General features: G+C 28.1%; 1 long non-coding RNA gene across 2 annotated transcripts in view; it reads right to left on the bottom strand.

The window, feature by feature from the left end:
* The window catches only part of LOC142326627 (uncharacterized), a 322,938-nt gene that overhangs the window by 93,788 nt on the left and 205,243 nt on the right, over window positions 1-23,907 (bottom strand). For both annotated transcript variants that reach the window (XR_012756817.1, XR_012756818.1), the window contains one exon: window positions 2,728-2,797. This is a non-coding gene — a long non-coding RNA (uncharacterized LOC142326627). The remainder of the gene's footprint in view (window positions 1-2,727; window positions 2,798-23,907) is intronic.

The following is a 23,907-nucleotide window of genomic DNA, read 5'->3' as shown; positions in this document are numbered from 1 at the left end:
CCTAAAACCTGCCAGGAAAATTCCAAGGAATTGGAATCGCCAAGGGTCGAACACGACTATGGTTAATTAATTTTTTTATATAAACATATATTTAAATATTTTAAAGAAATTGATTGATCGTAAGAGAAATCAAGTACAAAAATTTCATTTCATATAACCTTTTCCCATTACGTTTTAATATTTACCTTTTTTCTTTTTTTTTTAATATATTTGTATTCTGTACTCTAATATTCTACTTACTATTAGAATTAATCAACTGGATTTTAACTTAGTAATTTATACGCAATTTATATTTTCAGAATTAATAAACTGAAATCGATAATTCTAGAGCTGTATACCCCTGAAACATCTTATATTAATCGATCATGAAATCGATTTTCGCGATCGTTTATCTCTATACGAATAATCATATTCTTGAAAAGCGATTACTTCTACAAAAGATCAGAATCTTATAATGAATTATAGTTAGGCGTCTCAGGACAATTTTATTAAACATCAACGTATAACCGATTAGAGAATTACTAACCACACAAATATTAATTATAATCGAGATATTTAAGGTATTTTTAGGATTAAAACAAACAATTAACAACTTTTAATCATTTCAAGTAAATTAATAACATATATAAAATATATTAATCACGTTCTTATAATTTCCAAAATATATCAACCGATCGAATTAATCTCGATATAAGCTAAACACAAGTTAAGTTTAAAATTGTATTTCTGGGCTGGAAGCTAGTTTTTTCCGTCACTTACAACTTTTTTCTGGCTCCAGTTAAAATATTAAAGTTTTATAAATATTTATATTTATAAAAATATCGTTTAACGTATGATTAACCCAATGAATTGGCACATTTTTAATTCTACAATAATTATTTTTCAACTTAAAGGATTATATATTTATACCAATTTACCAAAGTATTAATTTTGTGTAAAAATAAATAGATAGTTAATATAGTCGCCCTTTTATATGGGACACATAGTAATGGAATCTGTTTTGTTTTCCTCTAATGGTTTTATTTTTTTACGTTACGTATTAGTAATAATTGCTCATGTTGTAATTATAATTATATGGTATTTAGAGGTGTTTGCAGAGAAATTATAAATATAATTTAACCTAAACTCAACCTATGCTCGCTAGTCAAGGTTAGCGAGCGAAGCAAGCGTAGGGTTAAGTTTGGTTAATTATAATAATTATTTGGTATTTACGGAAAAATTATAAATATAATTTAACCAAACTTAACCTACGCTCGCTAGTCAAGGTTAGCGAGCGAAGCTAGCGTAGGTTAAATTGGGTTAATTATATATTTGTAATTATAAGCACATAATAAGCAATTACTAATACGTAACGTAAAAAAAAAACCATTGTGGGGAAAACAGAAAAGACCGTAGCATTATTTATATCTAATCTATTAGATTATTAGTTTTTTATTACTATTATAAATACATATACATATATATATATATATAATTGTAAAATTTTCATATTGTAATTGAAAAAAGGTGCAAATAATTTTAGATTCACATAAAAGACGAGCGGTCCTTCTAATTCAGGTAGATTGTCTAAATCTTAACTTGTGAAATAAAAGTCAAATATATGGATAATACTGAAAAAACAATAAAAGAATTATAGTGTTCGGGATAATAGAGATTATTTAAAACAATGTAAAATTCGGGAGGTTATACCAATTTACGTTAGCATCATTAATAGAAAGATATGTACAAAAAAGAAAAAGAAGATCTATCAGTTATGCAATTTTACATTTTTCATAGCGTCAAGAAATTTTAATTATTTTTAGCTTAATTAATATATTTTTAAAAAAACCGAGTAAAATTGTTGAATGTTATTTATTAAAAATTTAATGTAATTTTTTCTAAATTGCTAATTTTTGTTTTTGTAATTTCTGTAATTACATTAAATGTAATTTAATTAAAATCGTTTTAAAACGTATAATTAAATTAATTAAAACCAACAGGTATCACTTTCTCCCTAATACTCGGAGAATTTATTGACATTCTTCACAGTACACGAAATAAATCAATTTAATAAGAAGTAAATATATAAAATATAATACTTCACAATAAAAGAAATATATTGCATGTTCTAAAAGGAAAAATAATTGTTAATTTTTTTTTGAACTAGGAACCTAATGAAATTATGACTGAAGTTAAAAACTTAATTTATACTTTCCACAATATATTCTTTCACACTAATTGAAAATTTCGTTAAAATTGGTAACCACGATCAAGATTTTCATAAAAACGACTTTTTATAATAATTTAATAAGTTGAAAGCTTAAAAGAAGAGGTGTTGAAAACATACAAAATTATCGAAGTTTTGCTGAAAAATGCTAAAAATTATATTTCCTTAGTTAATTAAATTACGTAATGTATTTGTGGTAAGCGTTTGTATTTACAAAAATTTTTATATTTTATATGTTTTAGATTGGAAAAAAAAATTAGATAATTTTATAAACGAACAAGTTACAATGTCGATTAGATTAAGTCGGACTTAATGTCTTAACTTAAAATAATAGAATAAACGAATAATTAATACTCGTACTAGTACAGATGATTTATTAATTAAATTAACCTTTTTTTAAATTAAAAAAAACCCAAATTAGACCTTCAAATAATCCATTATTTTGAAAAAAAGATAATATTATTTTATTTCTATTTTCTTTTTTTTTAATACTGAAATATTTCAATTATATTTGTACTTACCATAAAATAAAATGTAGAGAATGATAACATTCATGTAGATCAACCACCACATCACTTGAATAGCCGAAATCTGGATAAAAAAAGAAAAAAACATAAATTTAATTATTCAGAGTAATTTAAGTACACAAAGAAAGCGTTTTTGATTTAAAAAAGTATATATATATATTCAACATTTTTGTAATAAACTTTAAAATATATATATATTTAATTAAAAAATATTTTTAAACTTATATAAACCGTATATAACACTAGTATAAAACATCGAAGTGGATTATTTTGTATAAGAAATAGTCGGTTTTCTGGCTATGAACATTTCAAGTGGGGGTTAATTTTGCTGAGCAGTTAGCCAGAATAGATCTTCGCCTAGACTAAGCCTACTGCTTCTATTTCGGTTAACGTCTACAACACACACATAACAGATATACACACAAAAACACTCACACATACATATATACATACACTTGTGTTTCGATTACATTTATACTTTCATCCTTGTTTTGTACATTGTTAGAAACTATAAAATTAAAAAAAAACATCATTATTTCATTTTGTAATAATATAAAAAATATGCAATTAAAAATAGTAAAGACACTATGCAATAGTAAATAGTAAAGACACTACTATGATGAATTTTACTACACTAAAGTCAACATAAATATTGTATGATAAAAAAATAAAATATATTACAAACGAACACGAACCATAAAATTAAAATCACTGATGGCCAGATTCTCTACTAAGGAATAGATAAACCAGTTTCATAAGTACCAAATAATATTATAGTTTTTACATAATAAAATTGAGGTGAAGTACAGAATTACCTTTATTCAAAAATTTACAAAATAAAGAGTTTTTTGGTCTTTTTTTAAATTACGATAAAGCTGAATTTGAAAATAAACATATTTTCTTTGAAAACTATTTCCTATTTTGAAAGCAGTCTGACATACAAAGTTGGTTTCAAAACTTTCCTTACTATTGACCGTTCGTTTTAAAATTTTCGTTATCCATCACAATGAACGAAACAAAACTGTCCTTGTCCCTGGGTTGCCATATTGAATTTGGTTTAATTGATTTCAAAACTCTATTCAATTAATGCCTACAATGAGCTCTTACTGTGATACTTTTATAACAAAACAACTGCATCTTAATCTATAATTGTTGTATCTTTCCGAATTAACTTTAGAAAATTGTAAGAAAATAATGAATTCAAACGAAAGAAAAATGAATCATTTATTATATTTATCTTTTTTTAATTTTTCATAAGGTTGGAAAACCTGTTGCTTTATCTATTTGTTTTTTTTTGTGTGTATTATTTTATGTATAGTCATGCATCAAAAATCTTAACTAGAATTCTATACGAAGAATTGAGAGGAGAGTGGAAGAAGTGTTAGGAGAAGATCAATTTGGTTTCAGGAAAAGTATAGGGACAAGGGAAGCAATTTTAGGCCACAGATTAATAGTAGAAGGAAGATTAAAGAAAAACAAACCAACATACTTGGCATTTTTAGACCTAGAAAAGGCATTCGATAACTTAGACTGGAATAAAATGTTCAGCATTTTAAAAAAGTTAGGGTTCAAATACAGAGATAGAAAAACAATTGCTAACATGTACAGGAACCAAACAGCAACAGTAATAATTGAAGAACATAAGAAAGAAGCCGTAATAAGAAAGGGAGTCCGACAAGGATGTTCCCTATCTCCGTTACTTTTTAATCTATACATGGATCTAGCAGTTAATAATGTTAAAGAACAAATTAGATTCGGAGTAACAGTACAAGGTGAAAAAATAAAGATGCTACGATTTGCTGATGATATTGTAATTCTAGCCGAGAATAAAAAGGATTTAAAAGAAACAATGAACGGCATAGATGAAGTCCTACGCAAGAACTATCGCATGAAAATAAACAAGAAGAAAACAAAAGTAATGAAATGTAGTAGAAATAACAAAGATGGACCACTGAATGGGAATAGGAGGAGAAAAGATTATGGAGGTAGAAGAATTTTGTTATTTGGGAAGTAGAATTACTAAAGATGGACGAAGCAGGAGCGATATAAAATGCCGAATAGCACAAGCGAAACGAGCCTTCAGTAAGAAATATAATTTGTTTACATCAAAAATTAATTTAAGGAAAAGATTTTTGAAAGTATATGTTTGGAGTGTCGCTTTATATGGAAGTGAAACTTGGACGATCGGAGTATTTGAGAAGAAAAGATTAGAAGCTTTTGAAATGTGGTGCTATAGGAGAGTGCTAAAAATCAGACGGGTGGATAAAGTGACAAATGAAGAGGTATTGCGGCAAATAGATGAAGAAAGAAGCATTTGGAAAAATATAGTTAAAAGAAGAGACAGACTTATAGGCCACATACTAAGGCATCCTGTAAAAGTAGCTTTAATATTGGAAGGACAGGTAGAAGGGAAAAATTGTGTAGGCAGGCCACGTTTGGAATATGTAAAACAAATTGTTAGGGATGTAGGATGTAGAGGGTATACTGAAATGAAACGACTAGCACTAGATAGGGAATCTTGGAGAGCTTCATCAAACCAGTCAAATGTCTGAAGACAAAAAAAAAAATTATGTATGATTTTTTAACAACTAGTTAATGAATGTATAAGAATTCAATTTAACATTGTTTCACAATCATAGATTTTTTTTTAGTTTTGGTTTTAAAATTATCCTAAATGGTCTGTCGCAAAACGTTCCTTATCCAAAAAATTTCATTAAATACTGTACTTACTTATGTGTAAATCTTACTGTTATTTGTACAATACCTACCTTAATTCTGTACAGAAGAATTGGGAGTGGAAGAAGTGTTACGACAAGACCAGGTTGGTTTCAAGAAGTATAGTATTTGGAAAGCAATTTTAGTGCTCAGATTAATAGTAGAAGGAAGATAAAAAAAAACCAACTTACATGGCATTTATACACTTAGAAAAGGCTTCTGATAACGTACTGAGACTGGAATAAAATGTTCAGCATTTTAAAAATATAGGATTCAAATATAGAGATAGAAGAATTGCTAACATTTACAGGAACCAAACTGCAACAATTATAATCGAAGAGTATGGAAAGAAGCAGTAATAAAAAAAGGAGTCATACAGGGATGTTCCCTATCCCCGTTACTTTTTACTCTTACATAGAACTAGCAGTTAATGATGTTAAAGAACAATTTAGATCCGGAGTAACAGTGCAAGGTGAAGAAGATACTACAATTTTCTGATGATATAGTAATTCTAACCGAGAGTAAAAAAAGACTTAGAAGAAACAATGAACGACATGGATGAAGAACTACCGCATTAAAATAAACAAGAACAAACGAAAGTAATGAAATGTAGTATAAATAATGTAGAAGGACCACTGAATATAAAAATAGGAAGAGAAAAGATTACGGAGGTAGAAAAATTTTGTTATTTGGAAAGTAGAATTACTGAAGATAAGATAAATGTACAACAATTTCAGTCGCGGAGCAATTCGTTGGTTGTGTAAACCGTATACATTAAGTAATGCCGGATAACCAATTATTAAAGATGGGTGAAACAGAAGCAATATAAAATGCCGAACAGCACAAGCGAAACGATATTTCAGTCAAAAATATAATTTGCTTACATCAAAAATTATTTTAAACGTCAGAAAAACATTTTTGAAAAAGTATGCGTTTGGAATATAAGTTTACATAGAAGTGAAACTTGGACGACCGGAGTACCTGAGAAGAAAAGATTAGAAGCTTTTTAAATGCAGTGTTGTAGGAGAATGTTAAAAATCAGATGAGTGGGTAAAGTGACAAATGAAGAGATGTTGCGGCAAATTGATGAAGAAAGAAGGATTTGGTAAATGACAGTTAAAAGAAGAGACAGCCTTATAGACCACATATTAATGTATCCTGGAATATTCGCTTTGATATTGGAGGGAAAGGTAGATGGGAAAAATTATGCAGGCAGGTAATGTTTGGAATATGTAAAACAAATTGTTAGGGATGTAGGAAGTAGGAGGTATACTGAAATGAAACGACTGGCACTAGATAGGCAATCTTAGAGAGCTGGATCAATCCAGTCATCAAATGACTGTAGACAAAAAAGAATTTAAGTCTGGCATGAGTTAATTAAAATCTAATCGATAACAGAATATGGATACAGTGATCATAATCGCCTGCATCTTAGGTTTTTTTGAATCGTCACCGGTCTCTGCAGGATCACGATAAATAATTTCATACAATGGTATTTCTTTTCTTTTGTTCTCAGTACTTTTTCATTTTGCGTTCTCGCCTTTACCGGGTCCAATCTGTTCTTATTCTTTTCTTCTGGAATCCTTCATATGTTTTGAGTTTCTATCTTTGATTTCCTGTGATTCTCTCTTCGATTCTTTTACATTTTCTTTAGGGAATCTTGGAGAGCTGCATCAAACCAGTCAAATGACTGAAGTCAAAAAAAGTGTTTTTTATAAAAGTGATCAATTTTAGGATCCTTAACCAGTGAAATAGTTTATGGATATTCGTTTGACAGCAAAAATTAATTATACATTTGTATGTTTTGTTTTTTTTTAATTATCAAAAATTTTGGATTATGGATAAGCATAATTTTTGTAACTTAGCTCTATATTTCATTTTTATAACAATTTTTTTTAACCGACTATATAGTATCATTCATCGGACACAGAAAGTTGAAAGTATGAAAGTTTACAATTTTATAAAATTCAACTTATTAATATCATTCTTTAACTTGTTTTTCTTTCTGCTAATAATAAAATTTTAATTTTAATTTTACATAAATTATCATAAACGGTAGATTTCCAGTAGTAATAAGAACTAATTGAAATCATGCTTGTTCGAATTATTGAAACATTTAGATTATAGAGGGCTGTAAAATTTCATTTAAAAAGAAGTCAAGAATTATAGTGGATATTATTAACAATTTTTGTTAATAGTGAACAAAATAAATATTGTTCATTAATTTCTAGATACTGCAAACAAACAAAAAGGTTTATGGAAATAAATTTTTGAACTTTTACAAAGTAAAATATATTGAACCGATTATTTTCAATTATCAATTTGTTGAAATTTGATATTTTTGAAAAGGTAAAAAAAATTTTTTTCACGTTGATTTTTTTTCTAGCATCTTTTCCTAAGTAAACTTTCAACAGTATATTGAATATTGTTTTCGATTATCTTTTGAACGAGTACATTTTAGTTTTTAATAGAATCATTATAATTTTATTTTTGAATCTGATTCTTCCAATTAGAATACTATAATTACCATCGTCAATATTTTTATCTAATCCTTTTCGTACTTTGTCAATAAATTTATTATCGGATTTTATTGAAAATTCCTGTTCATATTTCTATTAGCTGTTTAAGCTTCAGGATTAGTATGTATAATTCTACAACTTAATTTAATTCTAAATTTTCACTAATATGTTTAATATTTTCTTTTAATTACTGAACGTAATAATTTTGTTTAAGATTCTCAAACGAGATGCTAATTTTTTTTTGTCTTCAGTCATTTGACTGGTTTGATGCAGCTCTCCAAGATTCCCTATCTAGTGCTAGTCGTTTCATTTCAGTATACCCTCTACATCCTACATCCCTAACAATTTGTTTTACATATTCCAAACGTACATAGCCTACACAATTTTTCCCTTCTACCTTTCCCTCGAATATCAAAGCGACTATTCCAGGATGCCTTAGTAATGTGGCCTAAAAGTCTGTCTCTTCTTTTAACTATATTTTTCCAAATGCTTCTTTCTTCATCTATTTGCCGCAATACCTCTTCATTTGTCACTTTATCCACCCATCTGATTTTTAACATTCTCCTATAGCACCACATTTCAAAAGCTTCTAAGGTTTTCTTCTCAGATACTCCGATCGTCCAAGTTTCACTTCCATATAAAGCGACACTCCAAACATACACTTTCAAAAATCTTTTCCTGTCATTTAAATTAATTTTTGATGTAAACAAATTATATTTCTTACTGAAGGCTCGTTTAGCTTGTGCTATTCGGCATTTTATATCGCTCCTGCTTCGTCCATCTTTAGTAATTCTACTTCTCAAATAACAAAATTCTTCTACCTCCATAATCTTTTCTCCTCCTATTTTCACATTCAGTGGTCCATCTTTGTTATTTCTACTACATATCATTACTTTTGTTTTGTTCTTGTTTATTTTCATGCGATAGTTCTTGCGTAGGACTTCATCTATGCCGTTCATTGTTTCTTCTAAATCCGTTTTACTCTTGGCTAGAATTACTATATCTAGATGCTAATAACAAATTAAAATAAATAAAAAGTTATTGTTTTTTTTTAAATAAATCTTCTTTAAAGATCCTAGTCATGTCGAACAAGGTTATGTATGATATCAAACCACACATTCAATTAAATTAAAATTATATAAATAACTTTACAAACTGTATGTTTAATTATTTTTTGAAAATTTTTGGAATAAAAAACGATCATCTATCTATTCTTATTAGGAAGAATAAAATTTTCGTGAAAAATTTATTAGAACATATAAAAATTTAGAAAAAAGTTCTTTACTATTTATTCGGATTATGTAGGGAGTTCGGATAACCGACAGCTAAATAATTGCGAAGAATCGTCTGATATTATATGAATTTCAATTGAACCATTCTAGATTTACAAAGGATTAAACAAAATAAATGCATATTCAAAAATCGCTGTTGAAAGGTAAAGAAGGAAATTTCTATTAGTTAAAACTTTATTCGAATACAATAATCAAATTAATATAATTTATAAAGATTTTATAATCAAAAAATAATATAATTTTATCAAAACGTCTTACTCGAAATATTGTAAAATAGAAATGGGTAAAAAAAAAGATTACAAAAAAGTAACCCGATCAAGAAAATCTAATTAAAACGGTTACAAGTTATTTAGTGAAGTCAATATATAATCTAAAAGTTTAACACTTATCGAACTAGGCAGCTTATCAAAATCATTTACTAAGTTTTTTTAAAAAGATTGGTGGCAATAGCAATAAAAACAAAAAGTGATTTCTTTTAGGACAAAATACCAACAATAAAATAATCCCAATAAGAGACACGTTATATACAGGAATTGTTTTGTAGGACAAAAAACCTCGAAAAATTTTTTTTTGTGGATTTACTAAACAGGGAAACTCATCTCGCATTAATTCCATTATCACAGCTTTAGATATTAGTATTAAGAAACCAAAATATGAATATAGAATATTATTAAATTGATCTGGAATAAGAATTTCCAGATAATTTAAAAGTATACTAAACTCATATAGTAATCCAACAGTTTAATATAAAAAGAACATCTATCAAAAACTCCACATCTAGACGTGTATTCTTTAATTTACTTGAACAAGTATTATTTAAAAAAAATATAAGAAAAATATTTCGATCTTCATTAAATTATAAATAAAAACTACATCAATGAGGAAAAAAGAGGGCTACACATTGAGATCAAACAGAAATACAAGATAAAATTGAAGACTTCAATAAAAGTAAAGACAACAAATTTTTATTTTACGGAATAAAAAAATTTATGGTCTGAATAATAAACCAATCAACGCATAATAAATAAACGGATTTTCGATAAACTTTGAGGCTATAAGGATACAGGAGGCTATGTAAAACGGATGAAATAAGAGCACAAAAAGTTTGATATTACAGAAAAGGCTGTCTGGATCGAAAGGAAGGCTTTTCAATTAAAGGTTTCTGTAGGTGGAAAGAAATACTTTACAAAGAAGAATGGATTGAAAATGGAAGAGCTAAACAGTCCGAAACATTAAAGAACCTCTGAAAGAAAAGAAAGAAACCAGTGAATTTTTTTTCTTTATGATATCGCCACATAAGCTTGAAGCTTGAGCGTGGGATATGAAACTGGAATCTTTTAGCGATTGAAAAATGTCATGCCTGACCGGGATACGAACCAGGGACCTCCGGATGAAAGGATGAGATGCTACCACTCGCGCCAAGGAGGCCGGCAATATGTTTGCACAGTTATTTTTTTATTATACACAGATTGATAATTTTTTAAACACTATATCTATATACATTTAGAGTTCAAAAAATATTTTTATTCGTAGCGGAAACATAAATATTCCAGAGAATACATCAGGATTTTAAGAAGGCAATATGACAGGACTGTACCGAAACCAAATAATGACATTCATACGTTTAAAATTAATTAAACTTTTTAACGTATTTTAGTGTAAAGGTTTTTAATATTTTACCTAAAACAGACTACAGAAAATTTGTCAAAAAGATTAAGGAGTTTTTAATTTAATGGATCAACATTGAAAAATACCCATTTTTTATTATTTTAAAAGTTTATCAATATCTACAGTTAAAGGGGAATAAGTAATTAGATGAAAACAATTGGGATGAGATCAAAACAATAAAAGGAATTTAATTTTTATAATGAGGAGGCCATTGGCAATTCATTACCAAATCATCCCTCAAACATTGTTTAAATATGACTGAAATAAAAAATGATCAAATTATACATCTAACTTCATTGAGAAATGAGATTTTTTATGAGCCTGAAAAAAGGTTTAAATTTTCTAAAAGAAAATCGTCGACAGGCTTCCCAGATTGATGAAAAGTTTTAAGCAAATTTATTTTCAGCGACGAAGCTATGTTTTACGTTTCGGGAAATTGACATAATATTCGAATATGCAGTACTGAATTTCCAAATGTCATTATGGAATATCAACATGACAGCCCAAGATACGAGTAATTTGGTGCACAATCGAACGAGAGAGTTTTGATCCTTTGCTTTTTTAATAATAATAATAATAATAATAATAATAATAATAATAATAATAATAATAATAATAATAATAATAATAATAAAAGAGAAAAAAGAAGGAAAAAAATTCCTAGATATGTTAAAGAGTATGCAGTGCCCCGAATATCATTCTCCAATTAGACTGAGATCCCCCAAATTTTGCTCCGTTCGTGAGGGATTACCTAAACGAAACATTTCCTCTTCGATGGGTTGGAGGAAAAGGGCCTCCATGATCTTGAATGAATTTTTATTTTTGGGTTATGTATAAAAAAAAAAACATAATTGTTCTCTGTTCAAATAAGAAATTTTAACTCTAAAAAACGAATCGCTGAAGCCGTTTCGTGTCTTATGACATCGAAAGTTTTCTTTCGCCTATGGTAAGAGGATAAATCTTGATGTCTGCAAAAAAACTAAGGGCGTGCGTATCTAAATCTATTGGTAATTCTTAATAGAATATTGGTAAAACTAATAAAATATTAGTACTTTATTTCATATAAAAATTTTGATGTATACTACACGTTACAGTCATTCATTGTTTCTTAACTAGAATTGTCTAAAACTGAAGATTATTTTTAGGAAAGCATTTTATACGTAAATATAAATGTCTTTTCCATCGTAAATCTTAGAGAATACATTTCTCGTAAAATAAGATGAAATAGAAAAAATTATCAAATTAACATTTATATTATATTACAATTAATAATTTTTTTTTTAATTTGGCAAATAACCAGTATTACTCATAGGACATAGACAAAGCGTGATTCATCATCAAAATTCAAAATTTATCAATTATTATGAAATAAAAATTTATTCTATACATATTTATTATATTTGTCTATTATTCTTTTGCTTTTTTCTGTACCAATTTTGAAATATTAATAAAAAAAATTGTAATAATTTAATCATGTTTTTTTAAATTAATTATTTAAATTCATTTCTATTAAAATGAATTTTAATTTCTTCAATAGCTTTTCACGGATAATAATAGAACTTATTACAAAATATAATTTATAAATAATCAACTAGCATCTCGGCCTCTCATCCGGAGGTACTAGTTCGAATCCTACTAAAAAAGGTACTAGACCTTTTTTATATAAACTCCATCCTTTATATATTTACCCAACCGTTTTCAGAAAATTAATCGTCTTTCTACAGATTGTCTAATAATTTTCCCCCTTGGTTTAATACCTCGGTTGGGTTTAAATTCTAAATATTTGTCGTTCGTTGGTTCATACAATTGAATAAGTCTTGACTTCGTTTATAATATAAATTGTTTTTATTAAAATTTTGAACTTGTAAATTATATATTTAACATTACTTGTACATCAACATAACAAACACAAGTGGAGTCTCTGGATGAAGGAATTAGACTAGCCTATTCTAGTGTGGAGCCAGCTTTTATAGCTGTGTATTTAAAAAATTAAAAGTCCTTCTTTAAATAAAATTTAAAGTTCTTCATTTAAATACCCTGCGACTTAATATAGGCTATGTCGTATATCTTAATTAAAATAATATAAAAAATCTTTTAAAATAGCAAGATGACGAACTAATAATAATAATATATTTATTTTCATATAGATAGCAGCAAAATATCTTTAATTTTTAGGAAAATTATTTTTTTTTCCTATTATAAATGGTAGTGAAAGGCAAATGAAAGATATAATCTGGCTTTTCAAGCACAATTTTTTTTTACATCCTACTTAGGAATCTTAATCATATATTTGATTTTTCCGCTTAAAATGATAATAATCTATCGACCTCCTTATTATTTTCTTCAAACTAAGTCATACTTAGTGGTGACTGACACGAAGCCTTTGAGGCGCAGCATTAAAACTGTTGATAATATTGTGAAGTTATAGATATAAAATGATCGGGTGTAATGATTTGTTTAATTCAACAGTTTTAAAATTTGTGTTAGTCTACTTAAAATACACTAGTAGTGCATAAAATGTATAATTTGGATGAACAAACTAAGTGATTTTGATTTTAGAAAATGTACCGAGATTGTGGAAAGGTTTCTTAAATTCTCACGAACATCCATTAAAACAAACCATAAAAAAGCTTCGATAAGTTTTATATGAATTAAAAAATAAAGATTCAAGAAAATATTTAAATTTTAAAGTAAAGACTTTTCTTTTGAACTATTTTACGGTGAAGTATTCGAATAGTTAATCTGAAATCTAAAATAAAATAGAAAATATTTTGAAAAATTTTTAATGTTAACAATCCACAATTTTTTTATTACTATAATATCACAACTCTGTACAAGTTAAAATTTTAGGTAAAGCAAAAGTTACACTTTTTTATTATTTATATATATTTCAATTTTAAAGTGAAAAAAAATTGATTAAAGTAATTGAAAACATATTTTCATAAATTCCTGATTCAAATGCAACAGTTATTTAGGTACTCATCAACAGATCGTCATCTAACATGGAAGGTTCATATTAAAGAAAAGAAGCAGCTAGATATCAAATCTAAGGAGCTATACTGGTTAATAGGCAGGAAATCGCAATTGTCCGTATCTAACAAGCTACTATTGTACAAAGTGATCCTAAACCCGATTTGTACATACGAAATCCAACTGGAGTACTGCAAGTACCAGCAATACAGAGACTAATCAGCGCTTCCAAAATAAATTTGTAAGATGCATAACGCAGGTGCCACGGCTCATTTGAAACACCGAAATCAATGAATACGTATAGTTACCGTATGTTACGGAAGAAGACGCTCGATTGGCAACCAAGTAAAAAATGAACTTAAAGACCACGTGAACCATCCATCAGTTAACCTCTTGGACAATGGCGAAGATGTTAGGCGGTTAAAGTGGCTACGTGGATTATACCTTCTTCCTCATGTTTTGGGGTTTCACCCTTTACGATTACATAAGCTGGACTTTCCATATTTTCCTTGGAAGTCCTAAATTTGTGCGTCCTATTGGCTTATACTAATATAATAGCTTAGGTATTCCCTCCTCTGCCTTTTTTTTCAACATGGTTTGTCCAATTTAGTCTTTTCCTTTCTTTTTTCTGTTTAGCCTACAGGAAGTACCGTTCAGGTATTACTTCAGAGGATGATATGTATGAGTGTAAAAGAAGTGTAGTCTTGCACAGTCTCACTTCGACCATTCCTGAAATGTGTGGTTAATTGAAACCCAACCACCAAAGAACATCGGTATCCACGATCTAGTATTCAGAACTGTTTAAAAAATAACTGAATTTACTAGGACTTGAACGCTGGAACTATCGACTTCCATAGCAGCTGATTTGGGAAGACGCGTTCACCACTAGACCAACCCGGTCGTTAAGTCCAATTTAGTCTGTACATTCTGATTCGCTCATTAAGATTATTGATATTTAATTCATTTCTGATGTCAGTGTTCCTCTTCCTATCCAACATATGGTACTACCCTGCGATATTTCTTAAAAATCGCATTTCTGCGGCCTGAATTCTTTTTTCCATTTATTGAAAGACACCAGGTATCAGCTCCATGGAGAAATGTTGTAACTGCTGCTGTTTTATAGAATTTTATTAAGGTTTCTTTCTGAGCCTTATTATTCAAAACTCTTTTTACGGTACCATTATAGTAATTAAATTTGTCAATTTTACTTGGAACATCTGATTCACCCCTGACTGTAACTTTACACCCTAAATGTTTTACCTGTTACACTTGTTCTATGATTTCCCTGCTGAGTGTGATTTTTGTTCTGATGATATCTTTACCACAGAAAGCAATTACTTCTGTTTTCCCTGAGGATACTTTCATGTTATATTATTTTGTTAGTTTATTCAATTTCTTCTTTCTTTTTCCTGTTTAGTCTCCGGTAATTACCGTTCAGATACTTTACAGGATGAAATGTATGAGTGTAAATGAAGTGTAGTCTTGTACAATTTCAGTTCGACCATTCCTGAGATGTGTGGTTAATTGAAACCCAATTACCAAAGAACACCGATATCCACGATCTAGTATTCAAATCCGTTTAAAAATAACTGACTTTACAAGGACTTGAACGCTGGAACGTTCCACTTCCAAATCAGATGATTTGGGAAGACGCATTCACCACTAGACCAACCCGGTGGGTTTACTTTATTCAATTTAAAGGCCTTCTGTAATTGATCTTAGGAGTTGGCAATAATTACTAGTTCATATGCAGATATGATGGATATAACAAATTATTTAGAATTTAATTAATATGTATAATCTGGCATGCCATCTATCCATTCCCGCAGAAGATCGTCTATGTATAAGTTAAACAATATTGCCGACATACTGCAGCCTTGTCGAACTCTTAAATTTATCCTAATTCTATTATTTCCCTCTCCTGAAATGGCTACCTGGGTGCCTCTATATAATTCTTGTATGATGCCTATGAGTTGTTTCGGAATTCCTAGTTTGTTTAGTATTTGCCATAACTGTATTAGACCTAGGAACCTAAAAGTGATACTGCGAACAAAGCTTCTATTTATGAATTATACATCATCAAAAGTATTTATGTTTAACATTGTTCATGTTTTTGGTGTTTTGTAACTTTTACTTTTACCTTATGGTTTTATTCGTATTACTGAACTTTTTATGGATTTTAGTGCCTGTTGTATAGACTATCATTTGATATGTTATGTTTGATTAGCTATCGATGTTTTTAGAATGTATTTAATTAAGGTGTTTCGAGGAAATTCTTTCCACTTGCTTATTGTAATGAAGTTTAACTATGGTTTCTTGATAAGGAACCGATTTTAAATTTAATTTGAAATGCAAAGAAAAAAATCCGTAGTTAAACAAACTTTCTAAAAATAAATAACATTTTGAAAAATTAAAAAAGTAAATTACGATTACATTTTTATAATAAACATTAATTTTATAGTAATATATAATTTTAATGTAAAATAGGATCAGTTTTTTTAAAGAAGAAATTATAAATAACGAACATTTTTGAAACAGATTTAATTTTCTGTTCAATATGTGTAGCAATTATTTCAATATTTAATACTGTATAAGGTACATAACAAAATATTATTATATTTAATGATAAAATACAGAACTTGTTTCATTTATTGTTATTTTCCTTTTTAATTCCTTTAAAATACTCATAATTAAATCGTCTTTATATTATACATTCAATTTTGATTCAATAATAGATAAAATTATTTTTATTAAACCTAACTTTAATTCGTTTAAGAAAAGTATATATTTAGTATATAACAGTTTTATTAGAAGGACGACAAACATACAAGAACAGATAATCCCTATACCTCCTGGCTTAATCTAATAAAAATAATGTCTATTAGTTCATTAAAATACAACCTTCAGTTACTTAGTAGTAATTTGAAAGAAATTAAAAAAATTATATCTATTTTTATTTTGTACATTGATAATGCTATAGATTATAAATCAATACAGTTTTAATTAAGCGCCTAATCTCACATAAAATATTAAAATCGTAAAATAATTATTTTATTGAAATTAATCTAAAATTGTCTCGACAGAATTTCTCCAATAATTTAAAAAAATAAAAAATCAAATTTTCGAGAAAAACTGCGAGATATTTTTTTGTAACAGAATATTATTTTATATTGAAATAAAACGATTTACTACATTTCGTTATCAATGCATTAGAAAACACATCAATGTTGGATTAAATATAAAACTTACTTTCCTTAAAAATAAATTATTAAAAAAATCAAATTTGCAGATTATTTCATATCAAACGTAAGATAAATTGTAACTGATTTAGAATTCATAATTTTACGCAGAGGAATAAAAAACAAATGCAAAGAAACTACTTATTTTATTTATTTTTTTTTGGTTATGAAAGAGTGGGGACATTAAAGCTATGGTCATTAGCCCGGTGGAAATTGTTAGCGTATGAAAAGATGCCATGGCTGACCAGGATTCAAATCTAGGAACTCCACACGAAATGCTAGGTACTTATGAAATTTGAAAAAAAACCGAAAGAATCTTACAAATGAGAGAAGTCATTCCCAAAAATGTTTGAATTATCAAAAGTTCAAACAGCGCTTTATCATAACTATTCAAAACTGAAAAATTATCAGTTAAATTAAAAACTTTCTTATTAAACTGTTTAAAATTATGAAGTCTTTTGAAATAACTTTAATTTAATTTTTATATTAATTCTTTGCATTACGTAATTTTTTTTAAATATAGTATTTTATATATAATTAATTACATTACCTTTGAAATTACATAATTTTGTTAATCTATGAAATAATTAGTTATACGCCCGTTAAAATATCAACTAGAATTCTCTCGCTAAAATAGATCATATTTTATAATTAGGGCAACTCGTTGAATTTTCTTCAAGTTTTATTTACTAAGGGGAAAGAAAAAATAAATATAAATAAATAGTAATGTAGATAATAAAAAAATTATTATATTAAAGTCTGTTAGCCCAAGTTACTTTGAACCAATAGTAAAAATGTGTTTAATATTAATAGTTAAAGAAACTTTCGGAATTTAATGTTAAAAACGTATAATTTATTTACGCTAATGTATCTGTTTTAATTATTTATACAATAACCAATTTTGTATGTAAAGACAAACACGAATATCGAAATAAGAATTATTGCTACAATATATTAATACTGACAAACAGTCAAAACCCAAAGCAGCGTATTGGATAGGCAGTATTAATAAATCAAACATTAGTTTCGGAGAAGGGATAGCGTTCCTATAGTGACGCTTGCTCTCAGCCAATAAAGTTAACTTGGTCGGCTGTCGCCACAGCAACAATTAACCTATCTATTAATTCTTACTTCAATATCTTGCCTTTCAGAATTGAAGTTTTAGCAATGATTTCCGTAATATTTGGCTCGAAATTATGAAAAGAAACAAATCTAAACCGACCGCCGTAAATCAAAGTTTTAGTATTACATCATAAATCATACGTAATGTATAAAACTTACGTATATATAAGCATGTTTTCCTTATGTATTTAAATGCATAATATGTTTTCATTCAGTGTAAATTATTTAAAAAAATAATGAACTACTATTCATGCAACACCGGTAAAAAAAAGAGAAACATGAAATGCAAGCGCACTTTTAATAAAGTCATGCTTCGTGTACAGTGTTAATTACAACTTTTTATCCACAAATTAATAACTTTTAACGTGTAACTCGTCATATTCGGTCGATGATAATAATAATAATAACAAAAAATAATAATTATAACGTACCACGTAACCTCATTTACTCACATGTACGTATTAATTAAAATGTGACATTCGGAAAATCGCTGTAAGCCTTTGTTTTATATTAATTACTATTAATTATAATATTTTCAAGGATAAGTTCATATTAATTTAACACCATTTTGAACTACATAAATTTTTAAAACAATTACGCATAACAACTCGGTTGAAATTTATTCAATTATTTTCAACCAATTAATCAATAGTTTGTACGTTTAATTTCAGTCATGACAATTTAAATAACAGATATAAATAATCTACTGTGATTTTTTATTAATTAATAACGTTATTATTAAAATTTACTTTTAAAAAACTAAACTAAAACACGTTTAATTTGAAAAATGCATAAAGAAAATAGATTGTAGTTTTTTTTATTTAATTAGATACACATCTTTTGATTTTGATTACGTATAATTCCAATAAACTAAAAATTGTAAGATATAGCTAAAATATTCACACAAAAAAACACATAAAGTAACATTTGAAATGAATTAAAAGTATTTTCACTAGGCAAATAACGTGCATTAACATTCAAATCTCATTAATATTCCTAAGGAAAGATCAGGCTTGAAGTTTTTACCTCAAATAGCTCTTGCTTCTTAAATTCATATTTTTTTTGCAAAGATTTTTAATAATTTAACTGTTACCGTCATGAAATTTCAGTTGCTCATTAATAGCCTAGACTCCAGGTACCAGAAAATAATCACCAATGATCAAAAAGTTTACTTTTTTAAATTTATACGTATACACACTTTTTTTTAATTTAAAAATTTAAATGTCAATAACAATAAAAAATTCAAAAATTAATAATACCACAACTAATACATATTGGTAATATATAGAATGAAAAGCCAAAACGGATGTGATAATATTTATATGCAACACAAATTGAACATTTTTCAAAAGGTTTATGGTTTATTGTATTACAAAGCCCATTGATACTTTTGCTCCAAATCTCAGAATTCTTATTTAGTCTGGGGGTTTCGATGGATAATAAAAATTAAAAAAAAATCACAGTATAGTCGGAGTATTTCTCTGATTGTGAATTTGAAACAATAACATGCTTTATGTATAATATCCTGAAAAAGGTCAAGCATTGTCTTAATGAATTCCATAATCGGTTCAATAAACCCGTGCAATTTCATTTGGTTATTTAAATTTGTCTTTAAAGAAAACTGAAAATTACATAATATTTTCCTACTTTACAACCCCCAATAATTATTTATACCCTTGTGAAACGCAAAAAATATGTTAGAATATCTCTTATTAACTATTGTTTTATTTTATTATCCTTAATATTTGGGCGTTTTCTGACCAAAATATTTTTAATTATCGTCTAGAAAACAATGTCGATTACGCTCGTTGTAATATGTTAAATAAGTGTGTAAATCGATTTTAATCATAATTTTGATGGAGACGAATACATGTTTATGTATAATGTATATTTTTTTAAATACTGTATTACATTAATTGCTACAGAGTAACTGCTATAACAAGTAATATTTTCGAAACTGCTACTATTGGATGCTGTTGCTTTTTTAACACAAGGCATAATAATTGTCGCGAAAATATTTGTGCATCGCCTGTGCTGGTATAAGCATTAAAATGTATATAACTAACTCATTTACTAACTCATAACTAACTCATTTCCCTATTAATATTAAATTTAATTTCAATTATGGGTTATTCTCTTATTCAGCTTATAAAAAAATTTAATGTGGACACCACATGACTTCCTTGAACACCTATTAAATTACATATATACATTCTTTTTAAAATGAAAAGTGTATAAAAGTTTATTTCATTACTAACTTTTGATATTTTTTCATATATTTCTTTTTTATTTTTATTATTGCATTATTTATCGTAAATTTTTTTTACAATCAGAAGTTAATAATTATCAATAAATTTAAATTAAAAAAAAAGGAGATGAAGTCTGATTTGAACCGATGTGCCTTCCCCTTGGATTAAAATATAATTTGGTTATTACTATGGAACTGATGAAAATAAGTACCACTTATGATATATCGTTGAAAAGTTCTCAATGAGGGCTTATTATTGAAGGGAGGTCCACAAGTAGATGTTACAACAGTCCTAAATCCAAAATTTCAACATCCTACCGCAAATCGTTTTTGAGTTATGCAAGATACGTACGTACGTATCTCGCATCAGACGTCACTCTGAAACCGGTCAAAATGAATTCAGGGATGTTCAAAATGGATATTTCCTTTGAAATCTGAAAACCGAAATATTTCGTGATCACAATACTTCCTTTACTTCGTACAAGCAAGTATAAACTAATAAAATAGCTATTAAAAATGGACAAAAACAGGAAAAATCATTGGTTCATCATTGAAAATTGGTCGAAGACAATGAGTAAAGGAAATGAATATCTTTATAGATTTTGTTTGTTTCATAAAAGCGTCTCGAGTAAAGTTTTAGTAGATAAAAAGAAGGAAATTTTCGCCAATCTTTTGATAGCAGTTTACAGAAAAATATGAATTTCATAATTCATTATCAAAATCAATACAAATAAACAATAATATAAATCATTCAGTATTTGATTAAATAAGGCTGCTCTTACTTGAGATAAAAAACACCTCGAAAGAATTAATTTTTTTGTATGAGACCACTGTTTGAGGTATACTTTACTCCACTTTTGAATTTGAAACTAGCTATGACAAATATTACATGGCAATCAATTTGGTTAAGTTGTCGTAGTCAAACGTTTCTTAGTTAATTTTTTTCCAATGACCTTTAAACTTTCACATTAAAATTTTTGAACTTTCCCCAATGGGAACTTGCGGGTGGGGAGTGGGGAAGGGTATGGTGGTCTAACAGAAAAAAAATAGATAGTTTTCGATGCCTAAGCATCTATTAAATTAAATTTTTTTACAATTAAATTGAAAGGTTATTTGAGGGTTCCTATACTTTCTTTTGTGTATATATATATATATATATATATATATATATATATATATATACAAAAGAAATGCCGTATGTATATATATATATATATATATATATATATATATATATAGCCAGAACCTGGACCCTCGGGGCTCAGGTCAGCCCAGACGAATCCCGGAGCCAACTGCGGGGCTCCTCGGCCGCAGAGCTAGCTTCACTTGCAATCCCCAGTTTGCCAAGGGAACTGACGACCTGGACACCCGCAGAGCTTGCTTCGGTCGCCATTCCTATCCACCCAGAGGGCTCCACCCCCTGATCCGTACACTGTACATTTTCCTCGTGGTTGTGAGAATACTGATAAATAACAGTTATAGTTGCCAGGATTTAAAGAAACCTAAAAGAGACTAAATTACAAGAGATAGAATAATAGTAACTATGGTAACTAAAGTACACACATCTTTTACGACGAAAAATTCATAACTTATTTCTTTGCCACGGTAGCAGAAATATAATAATAATAATAATAATAATAATAATAATAATAATAATAATAATAATAATAATAATAATAATGTAAAAGGATTAATCTATGTTTTCCTTAATGAGTATCTTTAATTCACAACATCACCCTCTTTGAGGGCGAAGAAATAATGAATATTTTTAATAACTTAAACTTCAAGGAAGCTAGGGCGATAGCTTAAAACCTTTCTTGGGATAACAAGAATGTATTCTGCAAACTTGAAAGTAATCGGACGGTTGGTTCTCGCGTGATGAGATAATAAACTAACATACTTTTTACATATATATATATATATATATATATATATATATATATACATTTCCGAATAACTGTGATCTGTTAGAACACGAGTGTACCTGATGCAAGAAAAAGTTAGCCTTCGATCTACTAACAAACACCCCGTTTGAATTTTGAAAATCGGACTATTGTTTACAGAGGTATTACAAGAGCACCCCATTGCACCTCCCAAAAGAGCGCCCCAGAGGCACCTCGTTTGTTACCAGTTGATCATGATAATTGGTCGTCTCCCACTAGGTGCTCGCTTATCACACCACTCTAGCCTCATCGCATTCCCCACGGGAAACCTATTATTGTTACACGAAACTTTTTAAAATTTATTTATTATTTTATTTAATGTACATTTAATTCTATTATTTTTGTAATATTGTTCATAGATCGATTCAAATCGTTCCGTTCAAACCCAGTTCACACAGCGATAGAGACTCAGTTTACAGTTCACTAAAGTTTCTGCTTCAACCGGCAATCTCTACTACTACATATATACTTTTCTTTCGAGATGAAATATATCTAAAAACGTTCTCGGTTATGCCAAGAAACACGGGGAGTGATTTGGTTGCGATTAATCGAGTAGTTTTTTATCCAGAACAAAAAATACAGTCTTCCTCTTTATATAACGGTATGTACAAAATATTCTGCACGAGACCCAAGATATTTATTATCACCGGACAGGAAAGAGTTTTTTAACAAAATCCACAATGAGTTGCCCTTCGCCAATCTGATTATACCGAGGAAAACGGATGTGAAAGAACGCTACTTAAGAATGTAGTTTCAAGGCCAAACAATAGTAAAGGCGTCTATCCTATCCGATATTTCGAAGAATTTTCGCCCGTGAAACATAAAAATGACGAATAACATTGATTTCATCACGATGACTAATACACGTTACCGAAAAAAAAAAATGCTTTACCTCTAAAATAAATAAATACTTTAAGCAGTTTTTTCCCCATTCCAAAATTATACGAATGACGACAACAAAGAGTTTAGTCTGATCATTCTAGGTTAAGAATAGAAAATTTTAAAAAATATGTTATTTCGATGAACTATGATCTTAAATTTTTTTATAGACAACTTTCTGTGAATTAAAATTAACGGATACATTACAAAACAATTAATAAACGGTAATCGTACATTTCTTTTTAATCTTCTGTATAACCGGCAAAACCTAATTAACAAAAAAAAAATTAAAAAATGCGGTCAAATACGTAATCATTCATTATTTTTCTACAGTAGCCTACATTTTAGTAAATAGTTAGAAAACGATTATTCTGTGATACATTCCGAGAAAATTAATCACACTTTAATATTGCGTAATAATTTAACAACAAAAAATGTACTAAATGCAACTGAATCATCTACTGTCCGCATGGTACGAAATGAGAAATAATTAAAATTAAAAACAAAAAAAAATCAAATTAATTACTTGTATAAAAATTTCTCAGCCAGATAAGAACTACCATTTAAATGATGCCGATA

This window comes from Lycorma delicatula, chromosome 6 (assembly GCF_047948215.1).
Source record: "Lycorma delicatula isolate Av1 chromosome 6, ASM4794821v1, whole genome shotgun sequence".
Lineage (NCBI taxonomy): Eukaryota > Metazoa > Arthropoda > Insecta > Hemiptera > Fulgoridae > Lycorma > Lycorma delicatula.
This window is presented reverse-complemented; position numbering and strand designations above follow the sequence as displayed.